Genomic DNA, 20,277 nt, shown 5'->3' with positions numbered 1-20,277 from the left:
AGTCACAACAGGCCTCTTGGCTGCTTCTCGGATTAATTATTTCCTTGTATGTCCTTTCATACTATGATTCTTTCCGTTTCAAATGATGGGTTAAAAAGTGCTTTCATTACCCAGCCCTTCTTTTAATTTCCCCACAGCTTTCTCCCTGACGTATCTTCTGTAGTTCTTTGCCTTTAAGATGCAGTTTGTTCAGGAAGATTGTATAGCAAACATCTGAAGGCTTCACAGAGCTTTTTTACAAATATACCCTGTGTCTTGGCCCGTCCCCTAAAATCCAAATAACACACATTGAAGTTTGTGTTTGGAACTTGTCAAATGGTGGAAATGTACATGGGGTGTGAATACTTGCACTGTAATCTTAAATAAAATTGTCAAAAGCATTTTAAAATTTTACACACGATTTTATAAACTTTAGATTGATATACGATCATCTAAAAAGATCATTTTAATTCAAAGCATTTTGTAGTACAAGCATAATGTTTTGACTACTTTGAGTGTACTGCAAATTTATTTAGACCATGATCTAAAACAGTACTGTTTGCACAGTGGATTCTGTGTAATGGATTAATATCTGAAAATGGGTGTGTATGTAAAATAGCTACTGGTAAAGCTGAGGTGTATTAGGATGATGGAAAGCCTAACATAAAATAAGCTCAATATTCCTCTACAGATATAATTTGAAATTTGTCACCTGGTAAAACCTATAATTCTATTGTAAATCAGTATCAGAGGCAGCTTCAAACTACCAAAACAGGGGCAGTGTTTTTCACTGCTGTGTGCACCATTTATGTGATAGTCATGTACATGTGAGGAATCTTCACCTTCTCTTGATTCTGCTTTCAGTTAGTTTGTTGCATTACAGTAAGGGTGTTTGTGAACATTATAAAGAATAAGAAGCACCGTTTTACCTTTGTGTGTGTCAGCATGACCTCCCACCACCTGGCACACATGTGTTTACACACACATACACACACAAACACACTACTACTGCAGTTTTTTCAATGCACCTCGTCTAATTCACGTTAACCCATAAAACATGTCTGACATATTAATCAGCTCTGTGTGTGGGGGTAGCTCTACTGTCGCTCTGCTGTTCGGGGGGGAGGACTCTCATTGGGCCATCTTACGCATACAAGCGGCCAATAAGGAAAGACTAAATCTCTCCTCTCCTAGCAACAAGACTCTTTTTGCTCAGTGCGGCGCAATCAGCAAACTGACACCCATAATTTTACAATATGAATAATTGCAGCTTTACAGCTTTTGCAACAGAAGCAGCAAAACAACTTTAGCCTTTTCCACATCCACAGTGGAACATCTTTTTCTTCCCTCTGTTCTGCATCTTGTCAGCAGCTATGACTCCGAGTGCATTCAGGCTACTCTTGTGTTACAATCTTAAAGGGGCAGGCCTGCATGTTTAGGTTTTTGTCTGTGTGTGCTCACAGGCGTAATGGTCTGTACTTGTTGACCTCTCAGTGCTGAGTGCTGGGGCCTCTCTCAGGAGGGAGAAGGAATAACTTGGCACAGATCTATCGTTTTCGAGAAGCTATGAGGCCTTAGAGCTTCTCCTTTTGTGCAGAAGCTCCTGGTGGCTGCACAAAACTGTATTTCTTTAAAAATACAACAGAATTATATTGAGATAATTCTTCAACTACAGATATCACAGAAACTACAAAGGAAAGAGAGCAAAGAGAAAATGTCATGTGTAGATAAAACAGAGGAACACATTGATTGAAAGTTTACGGTTATTATCAGGAACTCGGCTCTGACTCTTGTGCAGCACCTGTTGCCATGTTACAACTCTGCACATGTACATAGCTGTCCCAACCCATGACCCTGAATACATTCCTGTCCCTTCCTTTTGGAAGTCGAAGAGAGTTCAGCATATGTCCCTGTCTGCACAGCAGATTTTGGAAAACAGTAATCTCTTTTATCTTTTTGCATTTTATTGCAGTGATGGTTTGGAACAGAATGTTTGCATGCATTTTATCTTTTTTAATCCCCAGGGTGAGTTTGGTATTCAGCTTGTTCAGTGTTTATGCATTAAATCAGAAAATGAAGTTGCATGGCTGGATATCTGAAGAGAAATCTCTGCTCTGAAGCCTCTGTCTCTCACAGCTCTGTGAAATTTGACATTTGGTGATTTGTACTATCAGTCAAAACTTACACTTACAAGATTTCTCAAACTTAGCAGAAAATATCTCAGAGGTCAATTAGGGTGGGATACACAAAACTCCTTGCGAACAATTAACTACTCATATGGGCTCCTGCCTTCTTCAGCATCTTCAGTCGAGTTCCTGAATATCTGGCAGCAGGAACAAAATCCCCCACAAAGCTCATTTAGTCCACTTTCAATGAAGACAGACAAGGAGAAAGCGGCCCTTCTTTGAAGTGTGTTCCCTCCATCCTGCTCCGGCCCCACCTCCTGTCTAGCAGATCAAACCGTTACAGTATAAGAGCCGCTCTCGCACACAACCGGTCTTCAACCTTAGGTGACCCTTGCACTCATCAGACCCGCTCTCCTGTGGAGGAATGCTGCTTGTTGGAGATTTTAATATTCTCCAGCCTTGTGTGCCCTCAAATTTGGTGGTGCGACATTAACACAAGCTGACACCACAGATTAGCCACAGACATCAGGAATGCCGCGGCCTTTTTGTGCCACGTGGATTTTGGCCAAAATAGCCTTTGGATGTAGGGGCCACAGAGACCTGAGATAAACGGATCCACAATTTTAAGACACAATTGACACGGCTGTTCTACTGTTGGCTTACTACCTGCCTATCTTTATGAACAGTTTACAGTAGTTTGCAAAAGTCTCTATATTCCCAGACTGTTTTACACTATGTCACAATACCAAAGACTTCAATGTAATAAAGATTTTTAAAATTCAGCCTGCGTTTTTCCAAAAACTATGTAGAGGACTCAGGAAATGAGGAAGAGGATACTCTGGTCAGATGACACCTAAACTGAAAAACCAATATTTGTGGCGGAAAACTAACACTGCACATCACCATGAAAACACTGTAACAACTGTGAAACACGATGGTGGCAACATTACTTGGTCGGGATGCTTTTTTCAGCAGAGACAGGGGAGCTGATAGGTGTTGATGTTAAGATGGATGGAAGCTGAATACAAGGCAATCCTGATGGGAAGCTTGATGGAGTCTGGAAAAGACTTAAAACTGTGCTGGAGGTTTACCTTTCGGCAGGACAACTATCCCTAAACATACAGCCAGAGCTACAATGGAATGGTTCAGTTTCAAAAACATTCAGGAATTAAAATGGCCTAGTCAAAGTCCAGACATAACTCTGAAATCTAGATCCAACCTTTTTCCAGAGAAAAATGAACGAAAAAAAATTGGTTTCTTCTTTGCAAAGCTGGTAGAGAGGTACAGTTAAGAACAAGATTATTCATACCCATGGCAGACAGGTTCAAATAAATGTTAAAGTTTCTTCTGGCTGGAAGTAATATTACAATTTTGGATTGGCCAGAATCCAGACTTCTGTCGAGGGACCTAAAGATTAGTGTAATGGCCACAAGACCAAAACAGAACATTTTTTCAAATGGTTATCCAGAAGTGTAGGAATAATTTTTGATATGCCAGTTTTAGATAAAATATAAAAGGAAACAGTTTTTTCAAAATTGAAACTTCTTTTACGTTGTTTTATTTTCTTAATACAGATTGTTAGAGATGAACTTCTTGTTTGAACCAAAATTATTTTAAACCTTGTTATGCCAGAAGTAGAGAGAGAAAATGCAGTAAACACACAGTGAATAGGTTAAGTGTTTGTGCAACAAAAATCTTGTATTGATTTTCCTTTTATCCTTTAAAAGGAGATATTCAAAACATTTAAGATTCTAAGTTTTCCATACCTTAGATCAGAAATAGAGAAACAAAATTTTAAAATAATAATATAAAGTTTAAATTCATTTAAATTGATTGTAAGAATAACCATTATTCAATAATTATTTAAATGTATACATAATTATATAACTTTTTAATTCATTTGCTGTAAAGGTGCAGATGTTCAGGATGGGTTGTTTACATGAAGATACAATAATTCTCACACAAAAACTGAGACCATAACTGATCATTTCAGACAATATTCTAATTTTAATGCCACATTAACACAGGTTTGTATTCTTTAATAACACGAATACATAATTATCAATCATGCATATCTGTTTTTTTTTCTTACTAATAAATATCAAGATGTAAAAAGAAAATCAGTGAGCAGGTTTAACCATACTAAGGTTCTGATGAATTACCGTTGTTTTATACTTTGATATTTTTCTAATTTCAGATATTTAAAAATGGTGGCTATCACCAATCAACAAACTTCTCTGGACATTGATTTCCCACCTCAACCATAATAATACAAACTTGAAAAGAAAATCTGCATAATATTTGTTAATAAACTACAAAAATTATATAAGCCTGTGGTTTTAGTAATTTTATGGATTTACATCTTTATCATGTCACCTAAATGTTTTGTTTTAGGTGATCTTAGGCATCTTTCATGACTTTCATTTTGTGAAAACAACTGAAATTACTGATAACCACTTTTAAACTTTTGACCTAATAAAATTGCAGTTTTAGTCTATTAGCACAGCTGGGAACAGATGCTTCAAAGCATACAATGATTTTTTGTGACTGGTAAACTACTTTAAAACAACACTGACACATTACATAAAGGCAAAAATATTATCGCAACTTTATTTATATTATCTAACTAATGTGACAAAAGTTTTTTTAGTTCCAGAATCAATTCAGCTAACTTTGATGTTGTGTTTGAGAGCAACATAAATATCTACAACCAAAATTGAATCTAAAGGGCCGTACATAATGTATGAACCTAGTTTACTGCAACATAAAAATGTCACAAACACATTCACAACACTTGAACCGATCCCATGTTGGGGATTAGAAACAGGCAACATAAACGATGTGTAACCACAAAAACCACAGAAACCACACATAAAAACAGCATTTATAAAGTGAGAAAGTGTGGCAAACATTTGTATGCCAGTGTTTAGAGAATGTAAATACACATGTTGTTGGGGTCATTTGACCATGATGTGCAGAAAAGGGACGAATGTCACAGTGGACATGAAATTGTTTAGTATGATGAGGATTTCTGGGTGCTACTTCAGCAATGCATTGTGGTCATGTGCTGTGCTGCCTTTCCCTGAAGACCCATGATAAATTAGGAGGAAAAATAATGTAGGCCTATGGGTGATTTTATTTATTTATTTTTTTTAACTTTAAGTTTTATAGATTTTTTGCAAAATACAAAGAAATATAAAACAGAAATCTAACTTCCAATCTGGGGTAAGTCTCCCACACCTCAAGACCCCGTTGGCAGGATGAGGGGTGGATCTCTTCAAAGAGGGCCCCTCTCTGGAGATGAGATGCAACATTTGATCTCGACTATACCACTGAAGTGGTAGCGCTAAGTATATGTTCTGGTAGATTTCCCTTTTATTTCTTTCAGCTCAGCTTTCATATCTTCTTTAATTTCTTTCTTGAGTCTTTGGAAATCCTGTTTGTTTTCATTTCGGAATTCGTGTGGGGTTGCTGATCATTCATTTTCTTCTCTTCTAGTTGTATTTCTCATCTTATTTGACTTCTAGTCTTTGTGCCCCCTATCATTCCAGTGTGGTTCATGAGATGAGCCGATTTTATCTAGAATTTGGGAGTTTTGTCATGTCTGCCATACCAGATGACACTTAATAGAAAACTCTGCACATCTTTGATCTTTTTAATAATCAACAACTACTGTGTGATAAATTTGTCCATCCTTGAATTGTTTTCTCTTTCAGATCGGGTGTGAGTTCCCTTGATTCCTTGCTTTACATTCCCCGCTGTGTGTTTATTCATCTGGTTTGCGATTAAGCTTAAAGGGTCTTTGTTCAAGTAGAGCTGCTATTTTTGTTGTGACTCCAGAAATGAGATGTCTGGATAATAAACATTAAATTTCCTCTGTTTCTTGTACAAATTCCTCAGTTTTCTGTTGAGTTTCATCCTTGTCATCCTTTCATACTGTCTCTCATTTGAGGATTAAAATGTGGTGCAAACAATGTCTGTATAGGCTCAGGTTTAATTAGCAGTGTCGCCACCCACTCATAATTTGAGACAGGGTTGAGTTCATTCATGCAGTGTCAAAATGACATACATTTATGAAAGGGAATCTGTGTGCACAGGTCCATAAATATGAAAGTTTCTGCCTTTGTTCTCGAACAGTTTTAGTAATAAAACTACAAAGCCATTAGACGTCTGTGTTATTTTGTCTTTGTATAATAGCTGTAAATTGCCTGTTTTTTTTATATAAGTTGTCACTTTCTAACACAGAATGCTTAGTGGTGCATATCAGTAGTTTAAAGGAGTTACAAAGAGAAGTAACTGAGCAAATATGTCATTATGCTATTGCAAGACTGTCCAGTGTGGCCTGGGGGCCATGGACATTATTGTGTGTGGACCATGACCACAATTCATCAGTGGTACAAACTTGGCCTGTCAGCACAGGCAGTTGATGAAAAAATTTACACATTTTCAGGGTGAAGGCCTTCCAAAAAAGATAGTCATATTAAAATATTCTTAAAATGAAAATGTTTGGTACAAAAACTATTTGTCTTTTATCGACAACATTTTTGCTTCCATTTTAATTTCATAGAAAAAAATGACCACACACATCCACTTTCTTATTCAAAAGCAGACTTGGATGAATCCATTCATTAAAACTGAAAGAGTGACCTCTTTGTAACATTTTATAGACCAAGAAAACGGAAAAATAAATGAAAAAAATGCAAATTAGTCATTTGAACCTGACAATTTTGACCTAAGTGGCAAAACGTTTGGACACAACTGCGCTGAAGTAAACACTATTTTAACAAGAGGACCTAGAAAAAGTTCAAATTAATTTTCAGATGATATTGTTTAACCCACAATTTTTTCCAAAATTAGAGTAAGACTAAAATTACTATAAAATGCATTATATTTAAGGCATTATACTTTTCTTTCATTTATGATTGTTATTATAATTCAGAAAATATTAGTCCATTGTGCATTTCATGATACAGTTAAGAGAGTACACACTGTCCAAATGGAAAAAACCTGATAGCAGTTAAACGCATTAACTTTAGCACCAACCTGAACTTTGACACCACAAACATGGCATAAACACATCGTAGATCATCACCAACAACCTCCACAAACAAGAGTGTGAAAAACCAACAGCTTGAATCAATACTTTGTTTAAACAGAGAGCAGCTGCTGATGGAGAACCGAGATCACGAGAGCTCGATTTCAAAGAGCAAACGAGCAGCTGGAAGGAACCTGAGTTGGGTGGATGCCTTGTGTTTGGGAAAAGCTCCATCTGCTCCCTGAAGTTCTGGGGTTCTTCAGCATCACGCTAATCTTTGCAAAGTTACTCCAGTCTTATTCATGATTTGCAAGTCAAACAATATCTCAAATCTTTGGGTAGAAGAAACCCTTTATTACATTTCTAGTGTTTTTCAAAAGCATTCTCATTTTTGCATTATTTCACATTACAACCAAATATTCCAATGAAATACATTTATGTGACAGATCAACACAAAGAAGCAAATAATTAAAAAGCGGAGGCCAACTGTACATGATTTTAAAACTTTTTAACAAGCAATAAATAGTCTGGCATTTGTGTTCAGTAATCTGAGTCACTTTGTGGAACCACATTTCACTCCAATTAGAGGGGTTTTGGAGTTTTTCCTCTATCTGCTTTGTACATCTAGAGACATATTTTCTGTCACTTGTTTCTAAAACAGCTCAGGTGCAGTCAGATTGAACGGGGACCATCTGAATATCAATTTTCTTACAGTAGACTATGATGGGCCTTATTTCTGGATTTTGCCGAGATTATTGTCACATGAATATGTGTTGATCTAAACCCATCAATTGTAGATCAACCTCACCTGCGTCTAACAGGGTTTCTTCAAGCACTGGCCTATATTTAGCTCAATTTAGTTTTCCATTAACTCTGACCATTTTCCCTGTACCAGCTCAATGGTGAATGGTAAGTGAACTAAACTTATACAGTGCTTGTCCAGTCATGCTGCTTTACACTAGAGCAACATTCACCCAATCTCACTCACAAACACACATATTCATACACTGGTAGACACACTGTCAACCTGAGGTTAAGCTGGAATCAAATCCACAACTTTCAGATAACTACTCTACCTACTGAACCACAGTCGCTGGAGGAATGTATCCCCACAGCATTTTGCTGCCACCACCATTTTTCCACATAGGTATAATTGGTTCAGAGTGAAGTGTTAGGTTTAGGTTTTTGCGACATGCTGCCAAAAAGTTCAATGCACCTTCTTCCACATGTTTGCTGTGTCCCTTACATGGCTCATAACACTCTTCAAACAGGAATTCTTATAGCTTTCTTCCAACACCAGTTTTCTTCATGTCACTCTGAAAAGGGCTTAATTAGTGCAGTGCCCAACTAAAAGGTGTTCTGTCAAACAATTATGGATCTCTGCAGCTCCTCCACAGTAACAATGGGGTTCTTGCCAGCTCCTCTGATCAATGTTCTCCTTGCTTGCCCTGTCACCTTTGAATGTCAGTCATGGTTTGGTAGGTATACAGATGTGCCAAACGTCAAAGCTTTGGAAGCCATTTTAAAACTTAACCTTGCTTTAAGCTTATCCACAACTTTACCCCTGACCTGTCTACTGTGTTCCTTGGTGTTCATGTTGCTGTTTGTTTCTTATGTTGTCTAACAAACCTCTGAGGCCTTCACAGAACATTTGGATTTATATTGAGATTAGTTAGACAAAATCTTTTTATTAATTAGGTGACTTCTGAAGACAACCAGTTGCACTGAAATTTATTTAGGGGTATAGAACAAAAAGTGGCTAAAAAGAAATGCACACCAAACTTTTTCCGTTTTATTTATACTTCAACAACACTAAATGCTGGATACATTGAATCTGTCTACCCATAACTTAAAAAAGCTGGAGTCAGCCTCGTACAGCTAACTTTTAAGGAGCCAGCTTCAAAACTGTGCATAATTTTCCTTCCACTGCACAATAATGTGGGACTCTGCATTGTTTTATGACATCAATTTCAAATAGAATACATTACAGTGCAACACAGTGTGGTCCCTCCACCACCTGTTGCTATACACTGTCAGACACTTGGCCCAAGAAAGACTACTACATATTTCTAATACTTACAGAACAGCCCAATTCATTTGTATGGAAATACTGTCAATTGCAAAAACATGCAGATAGTCAAAGTAAAGGAGCAGCAACCTTGAGTCTCTGTCATGACTCATTGTGAAGTCGGACCCAAGAGCAGACAGGAAAACAACACTCCAATGTGGGAGGTGATTATTTTTTAGAGAAACTTACAAGATGGGGAAGAAGCACAAGAGGAACTGGAGAGCCGCCAGCAAGAACAGCAAACACTGAAACAACAGAAAACAGGTGAGGCACAAGAGGACAAGCAAACTAGCAGAGCAGGTACAGAGGGATCTAAGAAGGAGGTAAGGAAACTGACTAACGTATATCTGCTGGGGTGGGGATCAGTGACCTGGAAACCAGGTGAGACCAATCAGCAGAATGCAGTTCAGCTGAGTGAAGACCAGAGCTGAGGAGCTGAGGAAAGCTGACTAAGAACACAGAAATGATTTCATATGCTTCTAAACAGAATCGAAAAGTCAGTCAATCTACTAAATCAAAAGCTAAGGACTAGCACTAAAGTTAGAATATAACCCAAAACATGAAGAACGGAGCGCAAGTAAGAACCAAGAATATCAAAACAAAAGGGAGAACCAAGTACGGAACATCATGAGTGACAAAACAAAACGAAAAAAATCACAACCCAAAACAATCTGACAAGAATGACTCACAGATTATGGCACTAACACTGTTTAGAAATGACAGGTGGTGAACTTTCACCTTATTGGCAAGCTGTGTTAAAGTAAATAAATCCTGTTAAGCATTGTTGTTTTAAATGTTTTTATTTATGTTTTAAAACTGTGGCTTTAACTCAAGGTTCTCACACCAATAACTTTTTTTGCAGTTTTCATTCTGCACTGTGAGTCTTATGGAGGATTAACTGTAATTATGTGGATTTCTGACAAATTTTTGATTACATTCAATGATGGAGGAGAGATGAGAAATATTAGCACGTTGCAAACAAATAGGAAAACAAATAAGTTTGTTGCCAGAAGATCATTATCAGGTCCTCACTCAGCTGCAGAGCTATCTCCGTCCTGAACATATTTAGGTTTATCAGTCTGTTCAGGTCATATTGACGTGCATTTTACTACACCTTGCCTTATTTTGAAGCAGGCTCCTAAGGGTCAGGAATCATCGCTGTGCAAATCCAGTAACAAATTACTGGATTTGCTAACGTGTCAAAGTGTTTCACCCAAAACATTCTGATCATCAAAATAAGTAACTAACAGGGAGAGGAAAATAGGTCATTGCTGAGAAATACAGCAGCAAACATGTCTATAGTATAAAATAATAACCTATAATGCATGTATGGGATGTATTTAATAACCCTAATAAACTTTGCACCTGTTGCCTTAAGTGAGTGAATAATCATGTCTGCACATACAGTATATAAACAACAACACAAAAGTTTGTAAAGACTCAGTGAACACGTTGCTTTTCTAAAGCAATGATGTCATTTACTGGAGGTTAACACTGGGAAATAACACAATTGTGTTTTTGTGACCCACATTCTGCAGAGTAAGTGATGTACTTCCCAAATCAAGTGAGTAATGGAACCTGGAGTGAATTATCTCAGAGTTATATAAACTCATATTATAAGGGTACATCATGATTAAAGTGATATAATTCAAGCATTTATTTCTATTAATTTTGATGATTATGGCTTACAGTTAACGAAAACTCAAAATTCATTTACATAGAAAATGATAATATCACAAAAGATAAATAAAAATGAAAAATTATAAAGAAATGTCCGCCTTCTGAAAAGTATCTCCATGTATATGCAGCATATGCACTAAATACTTGATCTGGCCTCATTTTGCGTGAATTCCTGCATCAACGCAGCACAGCTCCAAGACAAGCTGGAGGGACTATGTCTCTCGGCACCTGGGAACGCCTTGGGCTCCCCCGGGAGGAGCTGGAGGAGGTGTCTGGGGAGAGGGATGTCTGGGTGTCTCTACTGAGTCTGCTGCCCCTGCGACCCGGTCCTGGATGAAGCGGAAGACGACGAGTACGAGTACTGATTTGCTATTATGGAATATTATGGGTAGTATTCCTAAATGTTTTGGTTTTGGTCAACTTTATCTACTTGTTAACCCGTTGTTTGGTATTAATGCAGAGCAGGTTTTTTATGTGCAACCATCACAATCAAACCAGCTGAGTTTGCTAAACTCTAAAGGGACTTTAAATGGACTTATAACAAACACTGGGTGGATTTGAATGCATGAATCAAAGAATGAAAATGTGAAGGAACCCTTTTACTTGCAGGAGGTTCTGCGATGCCCTAAAAATCATCTTAGATGCATGGCATCATAAACTCTTAAAAATGCCAGACATTATGTATTAGAAATTAGGTGAACTCAACATGTAAATGGAAACTGGGTCATCACAGGATGGACATCACAATAAGGAACCAAAACATGTGGACAAATTAACACAGAAATAGTTTGCCGGACTCAAAGTCGACCTTCTTCCAGGACTTTCAGTCGTTAACCCTAAAATCCTTTAGAAAACCATTTGTTTTAGGAAACCATACAAACAGGTAAGCTGACAGATCCTTCTCTCTGTATGAAAGGGGTTTAACAGCAGGGGTAACTGTGTAATTTTGAATTGTTTAAAATAATCATTATTAAACTTGGGGGACCTTTTTTACCCACTGAATAAATGTACTCAAATGAAACATTGAATTTCTCTAAATGTTTCAGTGTGAACTTATTCTACTGCAATAGAATAATTTATTTAAAGGATTTTAACACATCTTTACAAGGGGTGCCAATAAATGGAGCCTGTAGTATACATCAGGCAATTCTCTAGCTGTTTTAGTTGTTTTGCTCTGTCTGTGTTCTTTCTGTGATGCAGAAACAACCATCCTTCTGCCACAGACACGTCATGCAGTAATCTCATCTGCACCATTTATTAATCTCTAAAAAAGCAGTACCTCTCATGTGTTTTACCTTTCTCAATCTGTTCTTATTTGGCTTCTTTTCCATTACCTACATCACTGAGTTGCATAAATGTAATGTTGATAAAACTAAAAGCTAGTTGATTACATACAAGGAGCTCATCTGTACTTCTTTTAATGTGGGCAAGTTGGCTTCTTATGAGAAAGAACCTACAGAAGTGATGAAGTAAGTTGTGAGTGTACTGCAGACTATTGCAGTGCTCCTGTTGCCATGAGGGGTTACTGTGACAGTGCATTAGCAGCCATTCTCTGTGTCCCCAGAGAGACCAGAGGAGGCATATTAACATTCTCCAGAAGGGCCACAGGATCTGCCTTCAATGCTGTCTGACTCCAAACAAAAGATGGTGTTTTTGTGCAAATGCACATGTGTGAAACTCAGCCAAACAGCCAGTGAATGTGTGCATACCTGTGGGCATGGGAAGCAGCAAAAAACAAAAACAACAAAAAAAAGAGAAGAGAAGAAACGGGGAAACAGCCTAGAGTGGGAGAAGAGGCTGGGTTTATTTAATATGTAAATAAATCATGAATTTGCCTGGGTAAATCACTGGTATTATCTTAATTATCCATTAACGGAAATTATACATGTTTAGAGGAGCATTACAATTTAAGTATCTGTTTCCCTTGGTCACACAGAGAAGCAGATGATCTATGAGCTGCAAAGCTAAGTCTGAAATTCTTGCTCAACAAAGAAAGCAAATTACCATAACTTATTGAACTTTTCTACAACGGTTTCTTGAACATTTCCTAAATTTTTCCGGTGACAGCCAAAAAGTCCATAAGTATGAAGGGAAAGGGAAACACATGGATCTCAAAATTGTTTGGCATACATTTGTATCTCATATCCCTAAATAAAATCAAGTGCAACCTGTTGCTTTCATAAGTCACGTATTCCTACCGCTGGATATTTTGTCTTTTTATCACAGCAACAAACTTCAATGTATTTTGTCAGATTTGCGTGATTGATCAACAGAAAGTAACACATACAGGGGTTGGACAATGAAAGTGAAACACCTGGTTTTAGACCACAATAATTTATTAGCATGGTGTAGGGCCTCCTTTTGCAGCCAATACAGCGTCAATTCATCTTGGGAATGACATATACAAGTCCTGCACAGTGGTCAGAGGGATTTTAAGCCATTCTTCTTGCAGGATAGTGGCCAGGTCACTACGTGATACTGGTGGAGGAAAACGTTTCCTGACTCGCTCCTCCAAAACACCCCAAAGTGGCTCAATAATATTTAGATCTGGTGACTGTGCAGGTCATTGGAGATGTTCAACTTGACTTTCATGTTCATCAAACCAATCTTTCACCAGTCTTGTTGTATGTATTGGTGCATTGTCATCCTGATACATGGCACCGCCTTCAGGATACAATGTTTGAACCATTGGATGCACATGGTCCTCAAGAATGGTTTGGTAGTCCTTGGCAGTGACGCGCCCATCTAGCACAAGTATTGGGCCAAGGGAATGCCATGATATGGCAGCCCAAACCATCACTGACCCACCCCCATGTTTCACTCTGGGCATGCAAAAGTCTGGATGGTACACTTCTTTGGGGCTTCTCCACACCGTAACTCTCCCGGATGTGGGGAAAACAGTAAAGGTGGACTCATCAGAGAACAATACATGTTTCACATTGTCCACAACCCAAGATTTGCGCTCCTTGCACCATTGAAACCGACGTTTGGCATTGGCATGAGTGACCAAAGGTTTGGCTATAGCAGCCCGGCCGTGTATATTGACCCTGTGGAGCTCCCGACGGACAGTTCTGGTGGAAACAGGAGAGTTGAGGTGCACATTTAATTCTGCCGTGATTTGGGCAGCCGTGGTTTTATGTTTTTTGGATACAATCCGGGTTAGCACCCGAATATCCCTTTCAGACAGCTTCCTCTTGCGTCCACAGTTAATCCTGTTGGATGTGGTTCGTCCTTCTTGGTGGTATGCTGACATTACCCTGGATACCGTGGCTCTTGATACATCACAAAGACTTGCTGTCTTGGTCACAGATGCACCAGCAAGACGTGCACCAACAATTTGTCCTCTTTTGAACTCTGGTATGTCACCCATAATTTTGTGTGCATTTCAATATTTTGAGCAAAACTGTGCTCTTACCCTGCTAATTGAACCTTCACACTCTGCTCTTATTGGTGCAATGTGCAATCAATGAAGACTGGCTACCAGGCTGGTCCAATTTAGCCATGAAACCTACCACACTAAAATGACAGGTGTTTCAGTTTCATTGTCCAACCCCTGTACTTATGCATGGAAAGAAAAAAATATACATGGTGTTCACATTTTAAAAAAAATACAAATCCTTCTTCAAAATGTGATATCCATAAATAAAATCCAGTACAACATACTGCCTTTAAATGTCACGTCATCCTCAGACGTCTTTTTAAAGAGCATCAATGAACAAGCAATATCATGAAGACCAAGGAGCACATCAGATAAGTTAGGGATAATGTTGTGAAGAGGTATAAGGGTTAGCTTAGAAAACAAAATCGCAAGCTTTGAACATTGAGCACTGTTCAAACTATCACTGACAAATGAGTGAGTTATGGCACAGCTGCAAACTATCTAATGATGATGACATTAAAATTAAACTTTTTTTCTTACAAACAAAATTTGTGGAGTGTGGAAAAAAAGTTAAACTGCTGATTAATCTGAACACACCATTCCAACATTAAAACATGGAGGGGACAAGATTATACTGTGGGGATGCTTTTCTTCAGTAGTAACAGGGAAGCTGGTCAGAGTTGATGAGGAGATGGATGGGGCTAAATACCTGCTTCTGCTACCATATGACCCCTTCTCTTTTCCAATGGTTATAATCAGTCTAACAGAGAGAGTTATCCTGATGCTTGTGGTTTTTAGTATAACAACGGCCATCAGTGGGCTCTAGGTGGACAACCTTTATCAGTTTATTATTTTACTTAGTGGCCCTACACGTGGCCCGTTCTGGGGTGGCCGGGCTCTGGTACTCGGTGGTTTGGTCTGGACTCCCTGGCAGCCCCACGCCGTTCCGGACCCTTTGTGGGGTGCCTTGAGACGACATTGTTGTAAATAAGCGCTATATAAATAAATAAACTGAAACCATCTCTGTAGTTATGCTGCTATAGCCTTAGGCTGCTGGAGGACATAATGACCACTTTCACCCTCTTCACTACATTCTCACACTACTCTCCAATTTTGCATTATTTCCTGTTATTTCAGCTTCTAACTTTATGTTCTCTTTCTTTTCTCTTCCTAGAAGCTACACCTGGCCTGACTCTGTGTCTACCTGTGACACCTTTCTGGAGAGGGGCATCGTCCGAGTTTCTGCTGGCAACAACTTAATGCTCACCCTCTACCGATGATCCACATAGCCCTGTCTTTTAGTGTTTAACCCTTTCTCTCTCCTAGACATGGTGATTGACTGAGCTTTTACTGTAACTAATTATATGTGCTCTCTTTCAGACTCTAACCTTGAAAACTGGCTCAGAGTTTATCTGTTCTTTCTTTCTAGATGAAACAACTAAAGGAGCGACATCCATTAACATTTACTTTTCCTTCCCATAGAAAGAACTCCTGGATCAGTGCTTCTTTGTTCTCTTTGTGTCTCTGCTCTGTTCTCTCAAACCTCCAGTGGGTCGTGGCAGATGGCCGCTCACACTGAGCCTGGTTCTGCTGGAGGTTTCTTCCTGTTAAAAGGGAGTTTTTCCTCTTCACTGTCGCTACAAGCATGCTCAATATGAGGGATTGCTGCAAAGTCAACGCCAGTGACTGTCCACTGTCTCTACATGCTCATCCAGGAGGAGGGAATGCTGCAAATCTCTGACTTGATGCAATCTTCTGGGTTTCCATAGATAGAAAAACTTTTTATCCGATTTGAATAAATAACTGAATCTGACTGCACTGTTCAATGGTTAGGATTAATTGGAATGTATGTACCTGACTGTTGTGAAGTGCCTCGTCTCTGTACCACATGTGCCTCTGCATAGCAACTACATCATAACGTGTCATGTTATGATGTAGTTGGGCACATTTTACAGTTTTATTTGAAAAAAATCTTTGAATTAATGCATGAATCATTTTCCTTCCACTGCAAATGTATGCACAATTCTGTGTTGATCTACCACCTAGAATCTAAATAATACTTTAAAATTAGGGGTTGTAACTTGACAAAATGTTAAACAGGTAAGAATTAGTTTTCTGTGTATATCTTTACAACCACTTATGAAATACTTGAGAGGTTTTGCTTCATGAGAATACTGCATTAGTTGCTATGCAAACTGTAACTAGGTGACTTACATGCAGCTCCTCATAAATACTCCTACTCATGCACTGCTACTATTTTTATTTGCTTTTCTGTTTATGTGATGCTCTTTGATTACTGTTTCTCAGAACTGGGCCTGGTATTGGTTGTGCTGAGCCGTAATGTGACAGCTTATTTGTCTCTACAGCGGAAACCACTGCTGGTGCCTGCCTGCATCATTTTCATACAGCACAGATGCAGATGACTTCAGATGCATAACTGAAACATCTGGCCTTCATTTCTGCCTCAAATATTTCTACATTCCACATGGTAACCACTGCATGTCATGCAATATATTTCTACTCTGCTACTGTGATTATAATTCACAGCGGAAAAGCAGAGACTCCACTCATCTTCTCCTGTACAAATAAAACAAAGCAGCAGTCACTTTTCTACAGCTACTGAGTCAATAGCCAGTGAATATAGGATGTGAATTTCTAATAGTTATGTACTAGTTAAATTTCACACTACAGCAAGCGTTTATATTAAATTTGTGGTTTTAAGACAGCTAGAGGTCAAAGACTCAGCTAAGTTTACTTTTTTGAGCAGTGTGAGGACCAAAAACAGGTAAAAAACAAATACATGAGGCTTAGACAAAGAGAGAAGGACATGAACAAGAAGCCAGAACTATAAAACATGCTCAGTGTTTGTATTGACAGGCTTAAGGTATCTTTAAGCCTGTATTTGTATATGTATATGCACACTTAGTGTGATAAGCAGACTGACTCAATTTGTGAGCACACAGATTCAAAGCAGATGGAGTTGGCATCGGAGGACCAATCAACATCTTGATTGGGAGGAAAGATGCCAGAAAAAAATTAATACAAAATGAATAGGTTTATTAATGAAAGTAGGGGTGGATCAGATACTTACGTGAATTGGTTTCTTTAACTTATTATGCTGCAGGTGCTTTCTGCTACTGCAGCAGAAGAGACAGTTTCAGATACATTCAAAATGCTCTTTATGCAGGAAGCGAAGATAAACGGAAACGTCAGTGGGCTCAGGTTAATTTTCTGCCATCCACTCTTACCTAATGAAAACGATAATTAAAGCTAAACACTGAGCCGATCTGTAATTTTAATTATTTTAAGAAACATTTTGAAGGATTTTGGTGCTCATGAAAAGGATTTTACACTGACTAAATGAGGAAATATGTGATGCACTTTTAAACTGACAGAAAATAAAGTACAGAAAGTGGTGTTTTTTGCATGAATAGCGCCTGGGGCAAGCCCATCCTTCTGCTGCAACCCAGGCATTGCCTGGACATGGTTCAAATCAATAGAAGAATAGTTCACTGCACAACTGACATGTAAGTTTTATTGTTAGCTGGTGCCACTGAAAAACATGCCCTTGAATTGGTCAGAGGGGCTCTATTCTGGAAAAAATGGAATACTCGGGTTAGGGTTAGGGTTATGATGGAAATTGGGTGGTTTTGGTCTGCTCTGTTCAGAAATAAAAACTCCATGTTCTTTGATGTTTTTTGTACTGATTTAACTACAAACTTTATGAAAAATTAAAGAAGGTTGGGAAATGTTATTTGATGTATAAATGGGGACAATCATCTAATTCCTTTAAAAATACATGAGAACAAAGAAAAAAGACAAACAAAGTTGCCAATACATTTGACTGAAACATATTTCAAAAAAACATGCCTTGTCAAGTTGAATACATTATATCCATTTAAAATCCCCAAAATAGTCATTAATTTAGCAACTGCAGCACCATTGTACAACGCAGAAGAAAATGCAACCTGGAACACAGCAGTATTTATATTCAAAAACAAATGTGCACTATTCTAAACAACCTTTCTAAGATAATCCATAAAAGTACCAAGATCTGTAAAATATAGAGGATGAATTAGAAGGAAAATTTATCATTCCTTCAGGTAAAAACATTAAACCATTTTGGTTAGTCACAACCCAAAACATTTTGAATGCAGAAATTTGTAAAAGTAAAGCCAATACATGGTCAGAAGCACTAAATATGATGAGTAAAACATCTGGGAACAAATAAAAAGAAAATGTTATTTCCAAAAATCCTTAGATTATTGCCATATGCTTAATGAAGATGGTCTAATGTCCTACTAGTTATTTTACAGGGTTCCTACAACTTTTTAATGTAAATGCACTTTTCCACATTCTATTTTCCAGAGCTCCCATTCCCAGGAAATAACTGAGGAAGGAAGTAAGGAAACATTGATGAAAGAATAGAAGGATGCTAGGAAGGAAGGACATTGCTGAAACTTACAAGTATCTTGGCATAGGAATTGACAATAAGCTTTCATTTAAGTTGCATATGAAACATGTTGTAAAGAAGTTAAAGATCAAATTAGGATTTTTCGTTAGACAAATCTTGCTTTTCCTTAAGTGTCAGGAAGCATCTTATCTTAGTGATCTTACAACATCTGTTAGCATACTGCTAGTATACTGTGATGTTAATATGAGTGCACCTCCCACCTCTCTGTATATGTTGGATGTGTCTATCATGGAGCATTACAGTTCATAAAAAGGTATAAATCTCTCACTTCTCACAACTTGCCCTCAATCTGTAAACTAATTTTCATCTATAAACCTGTCCTTGGACGGTTCCTGCCTTATCTATTCTCCTGCATGTAACTTAAACAGTGCAGCCAGACTTCTTAAGACTTTATCTCCTTCATTGTTTGGTTAGTACAATAGGAACTTGAAAAAAAGTTGCTCCATCAACCTGGAACAGCAGAATCTAAAACTATCCATGTTGGCCAATTTGAAATTATTTTAAGAATAATGGAGAAAACTTCCCATAAAACTTATATTTTATATGCTTATTTAAATTGAGTTGAATGTTTTAATTATTGGTACTGTGTTTGTTTTTTATGTTTTTGTTTTTGTTTTTTCAAACCAGTCTCTCTTGTAAATGAGATATTGAATCTCACTGAGACAACCTGTATAAAAAAGGCCTATATAGAAAATTAAAATAAAAGGTAGGAGGACACAAGGAAAGGAATGAAGGAAAAAGAAACAAGAAAAGGACACAGGGAAAGAGGAAAGGAATGATAAAATGGAAGACTGGAAGGATGGACACAAAGAAGGACGGAACAAAAGACATAAGGAAAGAAGAAAAGGTGAACACAAGGAAAGAATACAACAATTTTTTTGAATTTCTGGAAGTGTTACAATCAAATTTGACACTTTTCCAGATTTTTACAGACTGCATAGGAGCTCTGTAAAATGGGGTTCACTCTCAACATCAACAGTCAGAAGCAAACCAAACTGGAGGTTCGAAGAAGGTAAACCTCCTTTAAAATCTTGACAAACATTGTTCTCATGTGCACCTGATGTGATCTTCCTATGTGTAGTTTTAACTATTTCAAGTGAGAATAAATGTGGGGTATTGGAATTTATCCCTCACCAGAAATTAAATGGATTACTTGATAAAAGATTACAAGAAAAAGGAGGGAAATCAATATCAAAAGCCTCAAATGGTCCCATAGATACAGTTGGAAGCATAATTTAGAAGTTTAAAAGAATTTTAGCCATGATATATGGACATAAAAGAAGATAAAGCTATAGGCTGCCAGTAGATTCCTGAGGAAAAACCCCTCAACTGACCGTAGAAGACCTAAAGTTGGTAGCTGCAGCCAATGAGGTTTCAGTTTCCATCTGACTTCATGCCTGGACACCAAAATGTGCACCATTTCTGCCCCAAAGGCTCAGGAAAAGCCAGTTTGCTCTTCCTACAGGATAATTATCCCAAGAATATTTGTTTCATAAAGGTTTGGTTTCAGAAGATGTCGTGGAAGATACTAGAGTA

General features: G+C 37.9%; 1 long non-coding RNA gene across 3 annotated transcripts in view; it reads right to left on the bottom strand.

Annotated features, from left to right (window-relative positions):
* Positions 1–4,102: 4,102 nt before the first annotated feature.
* Positions 4,103–20,277, bottom strand: part of LOC124876083 — a 95,952-nt gene continuing 79,777 nt past the window's right edge. For all 3 annotated transcript variants that reach the window (XR_007040204.1, XR_007040203.1, XR_007040205.1), the window contains one exon: positions 4,103–9,657. This is a non-coding gene — a long non-coding RNA (uncharacterized LOC124876083). The remainder of the gene's footprint in view (positions 9,658–20,277) is intronic.

This window comes from Girardinichthys multiradiatus, chromosome 11 (genome assembly GCF_021462225.1).
Source record: "Girardinichthys multiradiatus isolate DD_20200921_A chromosome 11, DD_fGirMul_XY1, whole genome shotgun sequence".
NCBI classification, from domain to species: domain Eukaryota; kingdom Metazoa; phylum Chordata; class Actinopteri; order Cyprinodontiformes; family Goodeidae; genus Girardinichthys; species Girardinichthys multiradiatus.
This window is presented reverse-complemented; position numbering and strand designations above follow the sequence as displayed.